Below are 22,262 nucleotides of genomic sequence, written 5' to 3' on the forward strand. Positions count from 1 at the left end.
AAGTAGTAGCAATTGTTAATAGAAGAGGTAAGACACAGATGTCAATCTAGAAATCCATTCCTGTAATACCCACCAAAACAAAGCTAGAGAATAAGGAATGCAGGTCAGGCAGTAGGAGAGAAGGCATTATACTGTACAGCTATTTAGCATCCATGTAAATTGTTAAGTGGCAACTTTGGCTCTGAGTCTGACCATAAGGCTATGTTTACATTATAAATCGCAAGCGCTGAGCGTGATTTTTTTTAAGCGATTCCTGGCGTTTTCTGAGCGTTGGGCGATTTTGTGCAAGCGCTTTTCTAAGCAATTTTGATGAGCGATTGAGATTTTCACTTCCTGACATCAGCCAGGAAGTGAAATCTTTGACCGGGAAAATAATAAATACAATGTATTTGTTCTTAAAAGCGCTCGTAAATTCGCTATACAAAGCTTTTTTTCAAGTGCTTAGCGATTTCCCTATACCTTCCATTGAGCCAAAGCGAAAATGGTACAGGCAGCGCTTTTGGAAGTGGATCGTAATCGAACTGCTCGAACACTCTCATAGGGTATCATTGCACAGGTGCTTTTAGGGCGATTTCTAAAATTGCCAGCGCTTACAAAAAAATACACAAATGCTCGGAAGCGGGAAAAAAGGGCGCATGCCGCTAGTGGACAAAAAGGGCGCCGCCATTCACTCTCATAATAAATAGCGTTTAATGGGCGCCGAGCAGGAAAAAAGGGCGCATGCCGCTAGTGGACAAAAAGGGCGCCGCCATTCACTCTCATAATAAATAGCGTTTAATGGGCGCCGAGCAGGAGAAAAGGGCGCAGGACATAAATAACGTTTACAAACGGCGCCAGGAGATTTTTAATGATTTATAAGTGTGCTTGTGGTGATTTACGTTTATAAAATGCACCCGTGCCGAATAACGTTTATAAAAATACTAAACATATTTATCTTATTTAACTAATTAAAACATTATTTAAAGTTTTATCCCTTACTGTTTGTAAAACATTATTATTCACAAAATAAAGCGATCAGTACGTAACGTAAATTGCAAAATATTTTTTGCATCCACAATTAGTAAAACATTATTATCCACATAATAAAGGGGGGTCTTAGGTTTAGGCACCACCAGGGGGGTCTTAGGTTTAGGCACCAACAGGGGGGTCTAGGGGTTAGGGGTAGGTACAGGGAGGGTTACTTAGGCACCACCAGGGGGGGTCTTAGGTTTAGGCACCAACATGGGGGTCTTAGGTTTAGGCACCAACAGGGGGGTCTTAGGTTTAGGCACCAACAGGGGGGTCTTAGGTTTAGGCACCAACAGGGGGGTCTTAGGTTTAGGCACCAACAGGGGGGTCTTAGGTTTAGGCACCAACAGGGGGGTCTAGGGGTTAGGGATAGGTACAGGGAGGGTTCTGTGTAAGAGTAGGCTTAGGTATAGTTTTAGTAAAATTTTAGTAATAATTACTAATGTTTTACAACACTTATTACGAACGTACTTATATTTATATCATCGTTATAAAGAATATTTTCAGATTTTATTATAAAAACAAACCGTAAATGAAGGTTATTCACAATAATATAGAATTATAACAATTAAACATATATTATTGTTTTTTTCATAAACGTAATTATAAGTTTAACTTTACTAACAGGGAAGATTAACGTTTTCACAATTTCCGACTTCATAAACATTATTTAATGATTTATAATTTTGTTAAACCTTATTTGTAAACGAAATATAGCACACTATTTTTATAAACCCTATTAATGATTAATTATTATTTAGAGTTTACACCCCGCGCCCTTTTTGTCCAGGCGCCCTTTTTGTACGTACGCCAAATGCTCATAGTGTGAACAAGCCCTAAGTACAGTTTTTTTTCTGGCATGAGTTGTCAGTGTACCTCCGTACTGCTTTTGCCAGCAGAAGCCCCAAATCCTTCCTGTGCTAAATACTACTTTACTATTTCCACTCCTAAAACTGAAAAGGAACCTTAAGTGAGAGGAACATGGAAGCTGCCAGTGCCATCTTCATTCGCTAGTAAAAAATACTAACTGCCTGACTTCTGGGCTGATGCTCTGCCTGTAATAAGTCACTGGCCCAGAATGAGCAAGCAGATGAGATGCTTTGACTCTGGTCTCCACTGGCTGCATGCTTGTTGCAGGTGTGTGACTCAAAAACAACCAAAGTCAAAACCTCAATGTGACACCCAGGTAACTGACATCATTCAACCTGTTACCAGTTTCAGACTAAATAATTTAATGTCATCTGAAACTGCTGTTCACTGTAAACCTCTGCCGGCAAATCCTGGCAGCCAAACGAGCGGGCGGCAGGGAGTGGAGCGCAGAGCATGGCCACCGCACCCCAAGTGAGTGAGAGGCAGCTCACTGGCTGGCCAAAGTGCCCCTGCAGAAGTGTTAGCAGCAGAACAAGGGGGGCACATCTGGCTGATTATAGGGGGTACATCTGGCTATCTAAACGAGGGGAAGGGAGGCACATCTGGCTATGTAAAGGGGGGCACATTTGGCTAACTAAATGGGGGGGGGGCACATCTGGCTATCTAAACAGAATTTGTACATTTGGCTCCACCCATGACCACACCCACATTATGATGCGTGACCATGCCCAATTTGTCCAGAGGGGGGAGCTGAAAAGCCTAGCTACGACTCTGGCGCTGTAACACTGACATGGTCTCCTGGATCCCAATCACATGTCATATCATGTGATCCAGAGCCGGATCATACACAAGGCAAACCTTGGCAGTTGCCTAGGGCCTGGAGAAAGTCTAGGGGCTACCCCCTGCAACATCTTACTTATAAATCAGATGACCACCAGCAGTGGGCCTAAAGTGCTGTCTTGCCTAGGGCCCCATTTCATCTTAATCCTTTTCTGATGTGATGGGAACCGAGAAGACATATCAGGGTTACATCACCACTGCGGTGGAAGCAAGAAGATGCCAAATCAACCATCCAGACAAGTAACTGTAACAGCTACCTGCCGTCCATTCTGCATAACCTGCCTAACCCGCCAGGCTGAGGAAGGCACACTTCCCCAGCGGCAGGAAAAAAATCGGCCCTGCAGCAAATATAGTTTTACTTTATTTGGCTGCTAAAAAGTTAAAGAGGATGAAGGTGGTAGTCTTTGTATTCCTCTTTTTTTCAGATTCCCTTTAACCCCCCCCCCCCCCCCTTGGGCGTCTATTTGAAAAGGGCACCTGGAAAAAAGGGCGCCTGGTGTAGCCCATATATGCCAAGTTCAGCTACAAAAAGGGTGCCTGGTGTAGCCCATATACCAACTTCGGCTACAATGGGCACCTGGTGTAGCCCATATACCAACTTTGGCTACAAAGGGCGCCTGGTGTAGCCCATATATTCCAACTTCGGCTACAAAGGGCGCCTGGTGTAGCCCATATATGCCAAATTAGGCTACAAAGGGCGACTGGTTTAGGCCATATATGCCAAATTCGGCTACAAAGGGCACCTGCTGTAGCTTATATATGACATATAGTTTTAGTTTATAAAAAAGATGCTGTTATAGGCAAAATTTGTTGGGCTATAAAAGGGCTCTAGATATAGCTGAGAAAAGTGATTACTATGACCTAACTTCTCCCTGCTCTCACACAGAACCCTCCCCTGATGGCCCTGATGGTGCCTAACCCTAACCCCCCTGGTGGTGCCTAACCCTAAACCCTCCATGGTGGTGCCTAACCCTAACCCCTCCCTGGCAGTGCCCAACCCTAAGACAGCCCCCGGTGATTACTATGACCACACTGCCTAAAGACCTGAAAGACTGGTGTGTCAGTAATGTGTATCCAAGTGTGATACGCAGAGATGTCAGCACTGTGTTCTGACTCTCACAAAGAACCCTCCCCTAGCCCTACCCCCCCCCCCCCCCCCCCGGGGTGCCTAACCCTAAGACCCCCCAGGTGGTGCCTAACCCTAAGAATCCCCTGGTGGTGCCTAACCCTAAGACCCCCCCCCCCAAGGTGGTGCCTAACCCTAAGACTACCCGGGTGGTGCCTAACCCTAAGACTCCCCAGGTGGTGCCTATCCCTAAGAATCCCCTGGTGGTGCCTAACCCTAAGACCCCCCCAGGTGGTGCCTTACCCTAAGACTCCCCTGGTGGTGCCTAACCCTAAGACTCCCCAGGTGGTGCCTAACCCTAAGACCCCCCCAGGTGGGGCCTAACCCTAAGACCCCCCAGGTGGTGCCTAACCTTAAGACCCCCCAGATGGCGCCTAACCCTAAGACTCCCCTGGTGGGGCCTAACCCTAAACCCTCTAGTGGTGCCTAACCTTAGACCCCCCCGCTTGTGATGCCTAATCCTAACCCCCCCCTGCACCCCTGAATCAAAAATCTCAGCTATAAAAAGGTGCCCTTTTGTAGCAGAATCAAAAACCTTGTAGCCAAAAACCCTGTAGCTGAATGAAAAATATGGGCTATAAAGGTCCGCCCTTTTGTAGCAGAATCTGAAACCTTGTAGCCGAAAACCTTGTAGCTGAAAAAAATATGGGCTACAAAGGGGTGCCCTACTGTAGCCAAAAACCTTGTAGCCCAAAAAAATATGGGCTACAGAGGGGCACCCTACTGTAGCCAAAAACCTTGTAGCCCCAAAAAATATGGGCTACAAAGGGGTGCCCTACTGTAGCCGAAAACCTTGTAGCCCCCAAAAATATGGGCTACAAAGGGGCGCCCTACTGTAGCCAAAAACCTTGTAGTCCCCAAAAATATGGGCTACAAAGTGGCACCCTACTGTAGCCGAAAAGCTTGTAGCCTAAAAAAGATGGGCTTTAAAGGGGTGCCCTACTGTAGCCGAAAACCTTGTAGCCGAAAAAAATATGGACTACAAAGGGGCGCCCGCTTGTAGCCTATATCAAAACTCGGGCACCCTTTTCACCACCTTGTAGCCCATATTTGCAGAAATAACATTGATATCTATGGAGGCGCCCTTTTCATACAGGCAGCTCAGGCGCCCTTTTCAACGGATCCCCCCCTGGTGCTAAATACTATTTTCTCCACACTGCCTAAAGACCTGAGCAGACTGGTGTGTCAATAATGTGTATCCAAGTGTGATACGCAGAGATGTCAGCACTGTGTTCTGACAATGCATTGCTGCATTCATTTTCAGGTTTCAATAATTTTTATTAAAGGATTTTCATGCATTCATTTTCAGCGCAACACTGAGCTGTGCTATTCAGTATGGCAGAGTACTGGAAGCCCTGCAATGTAGAACAACGCAGGTGCCATGCAATTCTGTAAAATTCATGGCCACTTGCATCGCAGAGCCCAGGCCATTGCTGCATCATAACCCCAGACCCCTGCCCCCCTAGAATTGCAGAGCAACAAGATAGTGCGCCCAGGCCATTACTGCAGCATAAACCCAGACCCTTATCCCCCCCCTAACCTCGCTGCAAAATACTATACCCACATAAAGCACTATAGCATGAACTTCTGGTGCTAAATATCATTGAGACAGAATTATTCATCAATGAATAACATAGATATGAGAGGTACATTTGTCCCAGACTAAAATGCACAGCAACTTACCTTTTTTCCTATGTACCATAGTTAAACAGGTTACTGACAGGTTCTGGACTAGTCCATTTCCTCATGAGAGATTCTTGGGGTTTTCTTTCTTTTCAAAAGTGCTCCTATACAGCAATGGCACAGTCCACCTGTCAGAATGGTGGGCAAGCATGTAGGCAGGCTGACTGAGCATCTATGTGTATCTTTTTTTTTCAGGCATTTCTTTTGAATAAATAAAGGAAATACTAAAAATTTCCCATGGGGGAGATGCCAGCTATGTAGGATAAAGGCAATTTACAATGCATTTTGCTCTGGGATAAATGTTTGTATAAGCTGCAAAATGTTACATGGTAGTGCTCCTCTAAAATTTGATAGCGGTCATACAGTATATCAGACTTATAAAATAACAAACATCAAACACTATCAGATCAAGAACAAACAGGGCCGGGACAAGACTTCCCAGCACTAGAGGCTGGGATTCCAAAGTGCGCCCCCCCCCCCCCCCCTTCTTCAAAGGAGGTAATTTAAGCAACTATAGGTGCCCATGTTAACTTCTATTAAATTCTGTTAAATTACTGGCTGTAGCTAGTAATTTGGGCACTGGGGACACACAATAGCTCTGTAGAGGAACTCTGTACATCAGGCAGGGTTGCCAAGCGTCCGTATATATACGGACAGTCCGTATTTATGACCCCAAAAAGGCACTGTCCGTACTTGTCCGTATTTGAGATCAGGCGTCCGTCCAATTAGTGTCATTTTCACAGCGATTGCTTCTGCGCATGAGCGCTTCGCTGTACACAGTCTGGCTGCCTAGTGCAGCTAAACCAGGTCCTCCTCTCTGTCCCCTGACCCCCTCCCTTCTTTCCTCCCTGGCTCCTTCCAATGAAAACAGCTGTGCTTCTCTTCAGCCAATTAGAAGAGAGGCAGCTGAGCCCGCCCACCCGTATGTCACATCCTCCAGCCAGGCACCACGGGGAAACAAGGAAGGAAAGAAGGAGTAGCCATGGCCATACAGAGCATACACTGGGGCTGCCTGACTGAGACTGAGGTGCCACCGACCGTCAGTGACAATTTGTCCAGTGCAGTGGCTGTGTGCTCCTGCTCCAACCACTGCCACCCACACTGGCTGTCTGCCTGCCTCACTCCAGGACCAGGATGGGTCAGAATCAGGAGGATGACCAGGACTCTGGAGCTGTAGTTGGACGCTGGTAGGAGGATCACCCACCCTGTGTGAGTGAGTGCCCGCCTGTATAGGGCGGCAGAGGGTCACAGGCAGAGAGGGAGAGAGACAGCCTGGGCCTGGCTGCTGCTGGCTTGAATAGATTTAATTATTAGGGTGGGGTTTCATTGTGGTGGTGGGTAGATGGGATCACACTCTGAGTGCACAGTCATTTCAGTGCTGCTGAGTGAAATTATGGGGGTTGGATTATGATGATTGATCATCAGAGTGACAGTCTGTGGCAGCTGGCAGGTAAATTGGGAAGAGTGATTGAGGGTGGGAGGGGATTATGCAGTTTAGAAATGGGTGTTTCTGGAGGCAGTGGAGGACCAGGATGACATGTGGATGATGTGTGCTAGGATGGGGTAGCAGGAAAGGGATGATCATGATGTGGGGCTGAGGGAGTTATTAGGGGATGATTTGTGCAAGGATGGGGGAGCAAAGGAGAGACAACAGATAGATGGGGCATCACACACTGCAGAGATGGGGTGTTGCTGGAGAAAGTGGAGGATGAGGACCAGGATGATGACTGCGTGGTTTCTCCATATTTGTTGCAAACCGATTATACCGGTTGTGGCTAAAGAAAGGGAAATACTGTTATCTTAAAGGACCACTATCTTGAATAAAGTAGGCAATTAAAATCTGACAGAACAGACAGGTTTTGGGCCAGTCCATCTCCTTATGGGGGATTCTCAGGGTTTTCTTTTTCAACAGCATTTCATGAACAGCAGTTGCAAAGTCTAACAAAATAGTGTGCAAGTGATTAGGGAGGATGGCTGGTATCTTAATATTTTGGCAGTTAGAAGGCTGTTCAAGAAATGCTTTTGAAAACAAAGAAAACCCCGAGAATCCCCCATGAGGAGATGCACTGGCCCAAAACCTGGCAGCTCTATCAGGTTTTAACTGCCTACATTTTTCATGATGGTGGTCCTTTGATGTAGAAAATGGCAGTTGGAAAAAGCTGTTATTTCCCACCACAGTGCAACAAGGTTCACAGACAACAAACTGTCAGGTCTGGAAGCACGGACACAGAAGGACTGAGCAGCATAGGGATTTTATTATAAGGATTGTATGAATCAGTCAGCAATAAAAAAAAAAAAATACCACAGAGAACCCAAAATGTGTTATTCACAATAAGTTCCCCAAAAAGCCTGTTACTGACTCCGCCCCTGGCTCCGCCCCTGACTCCGCCCCCTGTCCGTCCAAAATTTTGGGTGTCCAGATTTTTTTACCATCTTGTCCAGGAAAAATATGAAATTGGGTTGGCAACCCTGACATCAGGGACAATAGAAAAGCCTTGGTGGAGTTTTTCTAGCTGTGGCGGGTACTGGTAGTGGTGAGAATAGCGATGATGGTACTAAAATCATTCTGCCTTCTTAATCTCAAGTATGATTTAAATGTATGCCAATCACCCAAAAAAAAAAAAAAGACAAATACACACAGTAATTACACATACACTGTATACACACACTGTACTTACACACACACTGTACATACACACACACACACACACACTGTACATACACACACACACACACACACACTGTACATACACACACACTGTACATACACACACACATACACACACACACACACTGCACATACACACACAAACATGCATGCACAAACTGCACATACACACTGCACATACACACACACACACACTGCACATACACACACACACACTGCACATACACACATGCATGCACAAACTGCACATACACACACACACCCACACACACACACACTGCACATACACACACACTGCACATACACACACACTGCACATACACACACACACTGCACATACACACACACACTGCACATACACACACACTGCACATACACACAAACTGCACATACACACATGCATGCACAAACTGCACATACACACACACACACACACACACACTGCACATACACACACACACACACACACTGCACATACACACACACACACACACACTGCACATACACACACACACTGCACATACACACACACTGCACATACACACATGCATGCACAAACTGCACATACACACACACACACACACACTGCACATACACACACACACACACACACACACACACACACACACACACTGCACATACACACATGCATGCACACACTCGCACACACAGTACATACACATACACTGTACATATACACACACACCTGCAGTGGTCTCAATCTAAATCCCTCATCTACTCTCACATCACGAGGGCAGGCACTGCTGACTGTACTGAGAACACATCACATCAAGTCACAACTATTTGATGTGTGTGTGATTCCCTCTCTGCCTCTTTAAAAGCCCCCTTCCCCCACCATACCTGCATCTTCTCAGGCCTCCATGTGATAGCAGCTGGGTGGTCTCTGGCTGTTCCATTCATCAATGAGCAGAGATCCGCATTTATTGCTGCCTGAATGATAGCAGGGGGTCCCTGTCCCTTCTCACGGAGTCCAGCTAGTTACATCGCAGGCAGACTCACATGTTGTCCACAGTGACAGGCAACTCTGCAGGAAGCCATAAGACAGGAGTTCCCGTACAGCAGAAGTCGGCTTCCTGCTGTTGCCTAGCGACCCCTTACACACAGCCATGCCTGTCATCTCTTTGATGACAGCGTGGCTGCAGCTCAGAACAGGCGGTGCTCTTTGCTATATAGAACAGAGGACTCGGAGAGATCATAGAGCAGGAGGGGAAAGGGCAAAAGAATGGGGCAGCCGCGGCAGGGAGAGTGCAGAGGAATGCACCCTCTAGTGGAAGCGCTCAGAGGCTGCAGCCTGTCCTGCCTCTGCCTCGTCCCGGCCCTGAGAACAAAGCCCAGTCTGCTAAAACACAATAGAACAATAGCAAATCTGCCACCTGACTCCAGTAATCTACAATCAATGTAGAGACAATGTACAAAATCACACGAAGCAAACAATGCAGGAAAGAAAAACATTTTGCAAGAAATACATACTCAGCATATGCCCTCCATATCATATATCACAGGCGCACACAAATGTTTCAGTTCATTTTCTTCTATTTTCCACTTAATGATTCACCCATTTACCTTTACTAAGATTCCCACTGTGCATTCATTTGCCTTACCCACCATCAGTGTGTGCATTCCCAACATTTCCATCCACACTGTGTTCCCACCCCATGCCCCCCACACCTGTCCCATACAGTCCTATGTGCACTCTTTCCCAAATGTCCTACCTACTTGCCTGGATTGTGCTGTGTAACACGGAAGAGGCAGCTGCGGTGAACAGCGGTACAACCGCAGCTGCCTCCATCTCCCTGCCTAGCGTTCTGTCCAGTCCTCGGGCGTCTAGCACGCCGAGGACGGATTTGTCAGCAGCACATAGGGTTGCAATGTCGCATGCGCGCGCGCACAGATGAGACCTTTATGCAGGGAGGAGGCGCGTCAGCTGATCGGCTGACGTCAGAGGAGCCGCTCGCCGCTCCTCATTGGTTGATGAGAGGGGGCGTGCCGGAGGGGTCTCCTCTGCTACTTAAGCTTCCCGGAATCACTCGCAACTTGTCTGCTGTTGCGAATACTTGGTGTTAGCGCTCAGACCTTAGATAGATCCGGTGTGCTTTGATCTGGGAGGAAACCGGGGATTTCACACAGTGATAGGAGTGTTTGATAGCCATAAACATAATTGAATATTGTATTATCTGTGTATGACTCTTGCTCGTTCTGACTATTCTTACTCTCAGTGATTCTGCACTACTGCCCATCTGATCTTGTTGCTGACTCTGCCTGGTTAAACCTTCTTGCCTTTGCCTTCTGACTTTGTACCGTATCTGCCAGTCTGTTGCCAACTCATTTAAGTCTGACCACTCTACTCTCACCAGAGGGCCCTAGTCTCTGGTGAGGGGTTTTGTACTGTTAGTGCCCACCAGCTCCACTGGTGTGGAATAGCTAACCTATCAGTTTCACCAAGTATTCAACCTTGCTATCACATATTGCTATTGTTGTCACATCAGCTTCTGATATACCGGTATTATTGGTGATTCTGCAGATCACCATATAATCAGGTATATATCTGCATTATAGGTGATACTGCAGATCTCCTAATAATCAGAATTCTGTTACTTGCTGACACCAATCGTTACATGCTGTACCCCTCAACCCCACTAACCTGTCCCATCCATACAAACTGCGTGCTCTAACACCAACCACATGCCCTACATATGTTCTTAGTGTGCTACCCTGTCCCATTCCCCTCTGTCTTATCCCTGAGGCCCAGTTTCCACTAGAGCAGATTTTGGCCAATTTCACACACACAAATTCAGATCTGGAATTGCAGCCTATTGAAATCAATTTGTGTGCATGAAAAAAAACGTAAGCACTGCTTCAGAATTCCAAACAATGCACCCATATCCCCATGCCTATGCATTGCTCATCTACAGGGATTTGGAGGTGCAATCCTGCTACACAAGTCTTGACAGATGCCCGGCGCTAGTGGAAACATGGCCTTAGTCTGGACTGCCCTACTGACCTCTGCACCTTTCTACCCATCCTCAGTATTTGATCTACTTATATTGTTTTCTACCAGCCCGAGTTTTTTTCTCCTTACACAGTATAAAGAGTACCTCAGGTTAATTGAATATATCTCTGAACCGTAAATAATAATTTTTAACTTTTTATATCCATATTTACCAAAGCTGCCTTCTTGCTATCTGATTCTGGCCATCAGTAGGATAGCACATACAGTGCAGACATCTTGCGGACTGCATTAAACCATCCAGCCACCTAGATATATTTATCATTTAAATGCTTAGCTAAGCTTAAAAGGATACTGAAGGGGGGGTCGGAAGAAAATGAGTTGAACTTACCCGGGGCTTCTAACGATCCCCCGAAGACATCCTGTGCCCGCCCAGCCAATCACCGATGCTCCGGCCCCACCTCCGGTTCACTTCTGGAATTTCAGAGTTTAAAGTCGGAAAACCACTGTGTCCGCTGATGTCACCAGGAGCGTACTGCGCAGTCACAGACCATACTGGACCTGCGCAGTACGCTCCTGGTGACATCAGCGTGAGCGAGGACACAGCAACGCAGGTGCAGTGGTTTTCCAACTTTAAAGTCTGAAATTCTAGAAGGGAACCCGGAGGCGGGGCCGGAGCATCGGGGAGTGGCTGCACGGGCACAGGATGTCTGCAGGGGACCATTAGAAGCACCAGGTAAGTTCAACTCATTTCCCCCCAACCCCCTACAGTATTCCTTAAGCGGTGGATGAATGACAACTAGAATGACAACTGGCTTAAACTAAATGCTGACCAAACTGAGGTTATTGTCATTGGAGATCAGTGCTTAGCAGCAAAGCAGCGGTAGACTCAGTCTGCACCACTAAGGATAGGGAACTCAGACCCTGTTAGCTCTGACTGGCTTGAGTGTACTGATTGATGGGTAATTAAACTTCAGAAATCAAATGTCAGCTGTTGTAAAACATTCCTTTTTCACCTTAGTAACATTATAAAAATTATTCACCGTATGTCCCCAGATGATCTTTCAACCCAAGTTCACGCCTTCATCACATGGGGGCTGGACTATTACAATACCCTCTATGCAGGCCTTCCAAATAAAGACAAACACCACCTGCAGCTAGTACATAATGCTGCCACAAGGATAATAACAATCCAGCTCTCCCATTGCCACACAACACCAATCCTTAGCTCACTTCACTGGCTACCCATAAAAGGGAGAATCCTCTTCGATTGGCATACTAACATTCAAATGTTACTCTAGGCCAGGCATGGGCAAACTTGGCCCTCCAGCTGTTAAGGAACTTCAAGTCCCACAATGCATTGCAGGAGTCTGACAGCCACAGTCATGACTCATAAAGGCTAATGCATTGTGGGACTTGTAGTTCCATAACAGCTGGAGGGCCGAGTTTGCCCATGCCTGCTCTAGGCCCTGGATACCTGAAGGACTTGTTGCAAATGCATCACACCTGCAACAACCTCTGATCTACAGGGTCTAGTAACTTACCTTTGGAGCCACAGACTTCTGCCCCTACCCCCTTGAATGTTTTTCCACACCCAATCAAGCCACCTCCAACCGTGGAGGTGGTTTTTTTTTACATAACAAATCAAGTTTATTGTGAACAGTAAAAAAGAAGAAAATTTGTTTACAAACTTTGTATAGCATCACAGAGTAAAATATTCAGGGAATAAAAAGGAGCAATAGAAAAGTTACAACAGCAGTTGCAAATTAAAATAACTGACACTGTAGAAATGTTTACAGCTCAGCGCAATGAAAATATCTAAAGGACATACGTGCTAGCCATAGGCTCACATACAGAATAGGATTGCAGAGCGCTGAATATTAATAATAATTTACAGTTCACAGAACTCGATTTGCAAAACCAATAACAGCTCTTTAAAAAGAGCGAACTAACTAGTGCATATACCAATATCGTAGCAACGAGAATTATCCATCCTCTAATTCAGGGGGAAAACTCAGACCTCACCCACTCCGCCCACCCTCCATCCAAAAGATTACAGGTCATCCTGTTTGAGTATGAACAGAATCTACCCATGTCGTCTAAATTCTATGAAATCTAGGCAGAGCCCCTCTATTTTGATAAATTGCTTTTCTATAGGGTGGTACCACGTTAACTGCTCATATCCAGTCCGAACAAGAAGGGATTGTTGCAGCTATCCAGTTTTTGGTAAGTGTTTTTTGCACAATATGTAATACTTCGATCGCAAATAGCTTAGAATACTTATCGGTAATTGTATTAAAAAATAGGTTTAATAAACAGGATTTAATGTCACAGGTTACTGGGCAACCCATGCGGTCGTTCAAAAACTTGATAATCTGCAGCCAGTATGAATTCAAAGATGTGCAGGACCACATCATATGAAGAAAAGTACCCTTCTCTGCACCGCACTTTGGACATAAGTCATCCATCTGAGGTTTAAACTTGGCCAGACGTACTGGAGTGTGAAAGGCTTTGTATAATACATAAAGATAAGTCAAGCGGTCCGGTAAATGTGGAGAAACTTTAGTGACACTAGACAAGACATCCTACCATTCATCATCAGCCAGATCCCCTGCTTCTCTATCCCCAAAAAATTTACGTTGATAAGCTCTGTGAGTAGCAGAAGGCACTATCATGGCACTATAGAACGCTGAGATCAACTACCTAGAAGAAGCACCCTTTAAAATGGTTAATATAGGTGAATCCTCAAATGCTTGCGGAAGCACTTTAAATTGGCAGGTAAACTAATTGCATGCCTTAATCTGATATATTTATATTGAGCTGTATTGGGCAGGTTAAACTCAGCATCAAGCAGTGCAAATGTCTTTAAAGCACCATCAGCAAAAAGTTGATGGAGAAATAGAAGACCTTTGCCAACCCACCATAGAACATTATCTAGTTTACATAGTTCAGGTAGGAGGTGATTCTTCCAAAGAGGGGTGAATTTAAATGTATCCTCCAACTGTATACACTTATGTGCCAAGTCCCACACTTTAAGTATCTGTATCAGGGTCGGGGGTAGAAAAAGGTTTCTTACAACACCTTTCCATCCCTTCAAAACATTATAAAAGGGATTCTGGTGTGAAACAGGGAGCTGTGAAAAAAAAAGTTGCAAGGATTCTTTACCTTCTCTGAAACTATCATATAAAGGAGAGAGTTGGGCAGCCAAATAATATAAATGGCAATTGGGCATAGCTATTCCTCCCAGGTCTTTGGGTTGTTGTAAAATAGGCAATGAGAGTCTGTGACGCTGTTTAGTCCACACAAATCTGGCAAGGTGGGAGTGGAGTTTAGCAAACACTGATGGGTTAAGAAATATTGGGGAATGCCAGGTGACATATACGGTAATATTTTGGGTAGTAAAATCATTTTAAACAAATTGGCTCTACCAGTAACATTTAAAGGCAACTTTTCCCACGCCTTCAGTTTGGTATCCACGTAAGTTAATAGTGGGTTTAAATTTAACTCTATAAATTCACAAGGGGAACGTTAAATTATTACTCTAAGATACCTAAATGAGCTAACCCAAATTAAGGGGGAGGAGAGGTGTTGTTCTGTTGGGGCAAAGTGATTCACCGGTAAGATAACTGATTTAGACCAGTTGATTTTTAACCCAAAAAACGTGCTGTGTTATTTGTTAACCTGCAGGGCCTCTATCAGTGAGTCACCAGGATCTTCTAGATACAAAAGCATATCATCTGCATAGAGACTAACCTTAGTTTCAGAGTTAATCTTGATCCAGCCTTGAATACTTGTATTAGTCCGAATCTTAACAACCAAAGATTCTATGGCCAGGTCAAATAGTAATGGAGAAAGAGGACACCCTTGACGAGTACCCCTTTGCAGCTGGAAAGAGGGAGATAGCAACCCATTCACCTTAACTCTAGCTTCTGGGCAAGTGTAAAGCAATCGAACCCAGCTCATAAAAGAAGGACCAAATCCAAATCTGTGCAGGATCGCAAATAAATAGTCCCATTCGATCATATTGAATGCCTTTTTGGCGTCTAACGATACTATAAAACGTGTTCCTACATTATCGTGAGAAGCTTGCAAATTAAGATACAGCCTACAAAGATTAAGCGCAGTTGAGCGACCCGGCACAAATCAGACTGGTCCCTATTCACAAGCTGGCGCATCACTTGGTTGAGGCGTCAAGCCAATACTTTTGCTAATATTTTGGTATCATTCTGAAGTAATGAGATTGGACGATACGCTTCACATCGTGTAGGGGATTTATCTGGCTCAAGAATAAGAGATATTATAGCTTCTCTCATTGTATCTGGCAACTTAGCTGAGCCTAGAGGGGCCTTGTACAAGGATAACAATTTAGAAGACAGGTAAGATGAATGGGTTTTATACAGTTCGATAGGCAATCCATCCCATCCGGGTGACTTGGATGAAGGAAAAGAAGAAATTGCATCTTCAATTTCCCACACTGTAAGGGGCTCGTCTAATACAGCAGTTTGTTGGGGGGTAAGACTCAGCAATTCAATGGTGTTTAAGTAGGCAGAGATCTCAGCATCTGTTTTATTCGTTTACTTTGTGTATAAAGTGCCATAGTAACTTGCAAATCTATTTAAAATTTCATCAGGGGAATTACAAGGAGCTCCAGAAGCATTTTCAATTGCTAAAATTACCTGTGGAGTTTGTTGCTGTCTAGAAATCCTGGCTAACAAGGAACCACATTTAGCCCCATTTTCATACCAGTTCTGCTTTGCAAATAAAATCTTACGATCAGCTTTTTCAATTAGTAATGGCTCATATCCACTTAATCTGCGCCTGTATAAAGTTTCTGTTTCAAATTCTGGGTTTTTAGAGTAATTTTGTTCTGCAGTTTGCCAGGCAGAAATGGCATTCTTTTCAAATGCAGCAGAGTTTGACTTAACAATTTTTATTGCTGCTGAAACACGGTCCCTAATATGTAGCTTTGCAGCACTCCATATATATGGGAAGTTAGTTGAGTCACCATGGTTAGTAAAAAAATTATAACCGTGAATGTGTTTAAATCAAAACTGATAAGGCACCTGTTTAGTCTGGCATTCATGGCCACACAACTTTTTCCCCTGTAAAATATCACAAACCACAACTATATACTATTTTGAAACAAGCCTGCACACTTGGGTCCTTTGGGAGAAAAGTGCTTTACAATTGGTTTGTTGTTATTTTCTTCAAATATCCCCAGTAATGCCCATGAGATCTCATCGGCGCAAGAAGGCTGAATGAGGATGAAAGGAACTGACATCACTCCTCCCACAACCACTTGCTAGCTTGGTGACAAAAGGATAAAGAGTAAAACACACTATGTTCCGGGGGGTTCTACACAAAGTTTAACAGTTATCTATGGAGTAAAGAGACAACTTTGGAGTACATATCAGAGGTTTCACGACTACTGTATTTAGGTAAGAACAGCCATCTTATACAATGTTTTCTTTTTTCTTGAGGGGCTCTTTAACTGTCCTTCCTATCCCCACTTGCCAAACTTTGTTGCACCCACTGTGAGCCAGCTTACTAGTTGTAGATAAAGAGGAAGATTTTAAAAAAAAATCTGTGTTTCTTCTACTCATCCAAAGCTTTCATTTTTTGTACATTCATCAGGCCTTTTTAAAAAAAATACTAGCTTCAGACACAGGTGAGATGAAATTACTTGCATGATCCCTGATAGTAATTTCTGTTCTGTGACATGTGGATTATAAACAGACATAACGAATGAAAAGGGTTCAATACAGATCAATCAAAGGGCACCTCATGAGCTGTGCACACCCACAGAAGCATGACTAAGAAAAATGCCCCCCAGCAAAACTCTGATGGGGCTCCCTTACTGTTCACAACCCTTCGTTTGACTCTTCTTGGTGACCCTCAAAGCCTAGAGGCCCATCTTACTAGCCTCATAAAACAAGTGTTGCCATCAGGATCTTCACACCTGTAACATATGTAGCCACAAAAACACCTAATCTGGAGTATCAGAGAAGGGGAAGGTTATTAGTTGGAGCCCACACACCTCTGGGCCCCCTCGCTGGCACAGGGGCTGCTACCCCCTAGTTACCCCTCTGCACGCCCACATTGCCAGTCCACTAAAAAAATTAATTTACAATACAAAATAAATAAAAATGAGGCAAAATAAAACTGTGCCTTACTACACAATTTCATTTCCTTTTTGAAAAACAATGTATACACAGTGCCGGTGTTTACAATGACTGCTTCACATCATAGGAATTAATGCCTCACTTATGCATTTACTTTCAACTGGTTTAAGCTTTCAGGTGAGCAGTTTACATCTCATTAATGCCATCCTTAGTTCTACAAGAAGATACAACATCATCAATGCATTTCCAGGAAAGAATCAGAATGCATTAGAATATTAACATACATCTGTTTAGCAATGTGGCTTCAAAATCTAAAGAAGAAACACACCCACAAAGCAACACTTGAAAAGATATTTCAGTAGGTAGCAGAGCTGAGAAGTGCTGTATGATGTGTCTAGTTAATATTGGCCAGTCTTTAGATTAATGTATGTCAAGTATCTGAGTTGAGTACAGTTGTTAGGTTTCATGGTTGTTTGGAAAGGGTGGTTGCCAAGTTAATGCTGAACTTATCCTATCTTTACCATTCACTACATACACAACTTCATTGTCATAGAGCACAATACATTGCATGTTACTTTCAAAATATTTACACTTCATCTTGCACTGTTTGTCACACATTTATCAACTCCTCCTTCAGCTTACTAGTTGAGATTTACGGTAAATTACACATGTTAATAAATTGTTGCAATGCAACTATGAACTTGCTTATTAGAGATGAACACTGTTGGCTTTAGCACAGAAATCCTGGCGGATAATAACAAAGCAATCTTGGTGGATTGTGTTGATTCTGCTGTAGATATTACATTTGGAATAAAGTTATCAAATTCAAAAACCCAGTGTGTAGATCTGCGTGGCTGCAGCTCTACAACTTTCCATATTGGTTTAAGAAGCCCATTAATTGATTGGCTGCCTCTTTACTGACAATGGATTTTTCTACTGCTTACAGCCTATTATCTGCTGAGCTACAACCCCCTCATCCTCATGTAGACACATGTGTAGACACATGGTTTCTGCTGCAGGCAGGGGCGTAGTAATAGGGGTGCCGAGGTAGCGACCGCATCGGGGCCCTTGGGCCAGAGAGGCCTCACAGGGCCCTCCCTCAATTACAGTATTAGCTCTCTATTGGTCCTGTGCTCATAATAATCACTTCTATAAATCCTTTGAATAATAGTAATCATTAACAAACTTTTCCCCATCTACTTCTTGCACCTCTGACACTGTCGTTGCCATTGGCAGGTTTTGGTGCACCATATCAATTGTGATGTATAGAGTGCTTGGGGGCCCCATTGTAAAACTTGCATCGGGCCCACAGCTCCTTAGCTACGCCACTGGCTGCAGGGATGCGGGGAAATATTATTTGGCATCTATAGAGTATATGGGTGGGCCCGATGGACACATTCATCATCTGAATACAGTGATGAATCAAGCTATACTTCAGTGGCAAGCACATCTGAACTGTGAAACAAGTCTCTTGAGCACCACTTTGTTTCTATTCACCGTTCATGTTAAGTTCTCTTTCTGGTTCCTACTACAAGTTGCCTCATTTATTTATCTTTCATTTTTTTATTTTTTGTTTGGGGGGGGGGGGGGTTAATGGGGCTTTATCTACTATGGATTTGGGCTACTAAGATTCTTTCGAGCTAGAGAATCCAGCAAATGTAGACTGTATTGTTTTATTTATTTTTTTACAAAATGTCTGCTATTACATGGAAAAACTGCAGCCCCTACTTGGGTCATATCATAACATTTACTGTGTGTCTAAAAGGTTAGTCAGTCAGAGTTTTGGCTATGACATCCTCATCAAACACTTAAAATATTTTTAATAAATCCAGGACTGCCCAAATTAAAAAATATATATTTTTAATAAATCCAGGACTGGCCAGATTAAAAAAAATGCATAGGCACATGAAATTGCAATACTGCAATTTTAATACATTTTGAAGTATACATTTTCCTTTAAGTGAGCAAGAAAGATGTCACATGATGCATCATTGACAAATGTAATCCAGACACACAGGCATGCAAAAAACAAGACTAAAGCCTCATAGACACATATAGGATCCTGAAGAAGCATGCAGCAGGTCAGGTGTTTCTGCCATTACTTGTCAGATCTGGCAAGATTAGCTGCATTATTGTTTCTGGTGTTATTCAGACACTACTGCAGCCAAATAGATCAGCAGGACTGCCAGGCAACTAGTATTGGTAAAAAGTAAATAAATATTGCAGCCTCCATATCCCTCTCACTTCAGTTGTCTTTTAAAATAAAAAGAACCTCTCTAATTTGTAGTAACATTTCTCCATGAAATTCAGATATTTCTTTATTTTGAAGGAGGTTAGGCAGAATAATTTTAAAGCACACATCTGAGTTGAAAAAAAAGAAAAAAAAACAAGATCTACTTACCTAGGACTTCCTGCAGCCCCTGGCAGCCGATCTGTCCCTCGCCGCAGCTTCAATGGCTCGGGGTCCACTCCGTTGCAGATGCCAACCTCACCAGGTCAGTATCTTCTGCGCATGCGCAAGCGCACGGTTGCAGCTCGAAGTCACGGGCACAATAGTTCTGCACCTGCACAAAACGTGCCAGGCCACATGAGCGCGACCTGCTGAGGTGGGCATCTGCAACGGAGGTGAACCTTGGACACCGGAGCTGTGGTGAAAGGAATGGATAGGCTGCCAGGGGCTGGTGGAAGCCCCAGGTAAGTAGACCTTTTTTTTTTCTTTCCTCGGTCTTTTCCTCGGATATGTCCTTTAAAGAGGAGCTGTCAGCCATACTATCTCAGAAAAAACAAACACATACATATATTAGTGGATAACTACTTGCTCTACTTACATAACATATTTATTGCACTGTTCATTATTGATTTTAGTGATTTTTCTGTAGTAAAAAAAAGAGAAAATCCTTCTTAGTATTCTGCATTTTAACTGTGTCTATCTTGAAGCCAATCCTGATGTAATTTCCTCACTTACTCTCCTCTGCCTGATTGTGTACACATTGCCTGCCCTCCTCCCAATCTTCAGGCTCTCCCACCCAGCTCTGCAATAAAAAGTGCATTGTCTCAGCATGAGAAATATTGGCCAATCAGAGAGGAACAGAGGTGTGTCAGAGGAAAACAGGAGGGAAAGGGGCTTCAGCCAATCAGGCTGCATTAGTTAAGTCTGAGGGGAAAGTAAAGAAGCAAAAAAAGACAACCCAACATGCCCTGCAACTCCCTTTGTGTGGCAATGTACCAAATAAGAATCAACTGGGGAATGATCATTTATCAACAAGAAAAGTAATAGTGATTTTTAACTTTTTGATATCCTGGTTAGCATCATTATTACTTGTTTACCAGATAAAAATAAAGAATTAATTTTTGATTTTATGCCTGACCGTTACACTTTAAGACAAATAAAATTTATATCAAGCTTTTCTCCCGGCGGACTCAAAGCGCCAGAGCTGAATCTACTAGGACGCGTTCTATAGGCAGTAGCAATGTTAGGAAGTCTTGCCCAAGGTCTCCTACTGAATAGGTGCTAGCTTACTGAACTGGAAGAGCCAAGATTCAAGCCTAGGTCTCCTGTGTCAGAGGCAGAGCCCTTAATCCAGCCACTGCCGCACAAACTGTAATTAACACAATGGAATAAAGTTTATTTAAAGAATGGAAACCGTAGGGAAAAAAAGCACCTGGCATTTCTGCCACACATGTATATCTTCTCATGAAAAGACACACATGTAAGTACATACAGGTTCATTACCACTGAAGCCACACAATTCCCAGGACTTAAACACAATGCTAAGTAACTCAGCTTGTCAGCGTTCCCTGCGCAGTTCAGGCTGTGGGGCAACCAAGCCTTTGAGATTAAAGGTTTAGTGTATAAAAAGAAAGGAAAAATCTTTTTCAGCATGTTAAAGAAATTAGAATATATTTTATATTTTATTTGCACCAATCTACACAATCCTTCCCTCTTTGATTTGAAACTTGAGGCGATATAGTGGTAACTGTATATTATGTCTAACAGTACAGCTTATTTTTAAAAGCAGATAATTCATCATATATCCACACAGGATATATGTAATAATAAAATAGTCCATCCACAGTACACAGGCAGCAGACCTTCATAGAATGGTTGGATTTAACATGGGAGGCTGAGGCTGTACAGAGAACAGTTCACACATTATACACCTAATCCCATGGAGAAGGCTCATACCTGAGTGCCCCTCCTCACAAGGCAAACTTTCATATCACTGCACAGTCTGCTCTAACTTGATGTGTATGCAGTCAACAAAACAAACCTTGTTTACCTACTGGCCACATTGCTTAATACAACTGCTCCTACCATGGGAAATGCCATAGACTGAACATGGCAGAGAAAAGGTCTCCATCTGCCCAAGACCTGCCAGTCATGTCATTTTCTTGGGTTAATTGTTATTAATTGTGACTAAAATGCTGCATGAACAGCCAGCTTTGCTACAGAAACTGGAGATAGGGATTTATTTTATGTTCTATTTAGGAGCATTTTAGAAGAAAAAAATGAACTGCACTCGTCGGGCTAAGGTCAGGGAACCTAAGCACGAGATCACAGGGATAAAAAGGAAAGGAGCTTCCTTATATAAGTACATAAGCCACATGTCAGGGGAGAAGCCCACAATCATAAGCTGTGCACATAGGGAGGACTACTTACAGTTCGGAGGACAGCTGAGTACAGCAGCAGAAGACAGGATCCTATGTTAGTTTGCTAGTGTGCGCATCCCTGCTCCTCCAGCTGATGCTGATGCTGCAGGCTGCTAAGGGGATCTGAGACCCCGTGATCAATCTGATCCGAAGACGTCATTTAGCTTTTCTAACAGCGCTTTAATGGGCTAAAATGATTTCCAGGCGCCATCTACTGGCAGACCTGAGACCTGCTGCATACTACCAGTTAGAACTTTTTCTCTAGCTATTATCAGATTTGCCAGGGGTGATCCAAATAAAGTTGCTTATTATGATTTGTGAATGAAA

At 43.8% G+C, this 22,262-nt stretch overlaps 1 protein-coding gene across 1 annotated transcript in view; it reads right to left on the reverse strand.

Moving 5' to 3' along the window:
- The window catches only part of SYTL5 (synaptotagmin like 5), a 331,232-nt gene extending 309,200 nt beyond the window's left edge, over positions 1 to 22,032 (reverse strand). Inside the window, exon 1 of the mRNA XM_068269884.1 lies at positions 21,946 to 22,032. The gene's annotated coding sequence lies outside the window, so the exon portion shown is untranslated. The remainder of the gene's footprint in view (positions 1 to 21,945) is intronic.
- Between the last annotated feature and the right edge of the window lie 230 nt (positions 22,033 to 22,262).

Source organism: Hyperolius riggenbachi, chromosome 2 (genome assembly GCF_040937935.1).
Source record: "Hyperolius riggenbachi isolate aHypRig1 chromosome 2, aHypRig1.pri, whole genome shotgun sequence".
In the NCBI taxonomy this organism is placed as follows: domain Eukaryota; kingdom Metazoa; phylum Chordata; class Amphibia; order Anura; family Hyperoliidae; genus Hyperolius; species Hyperolius riggenbachi.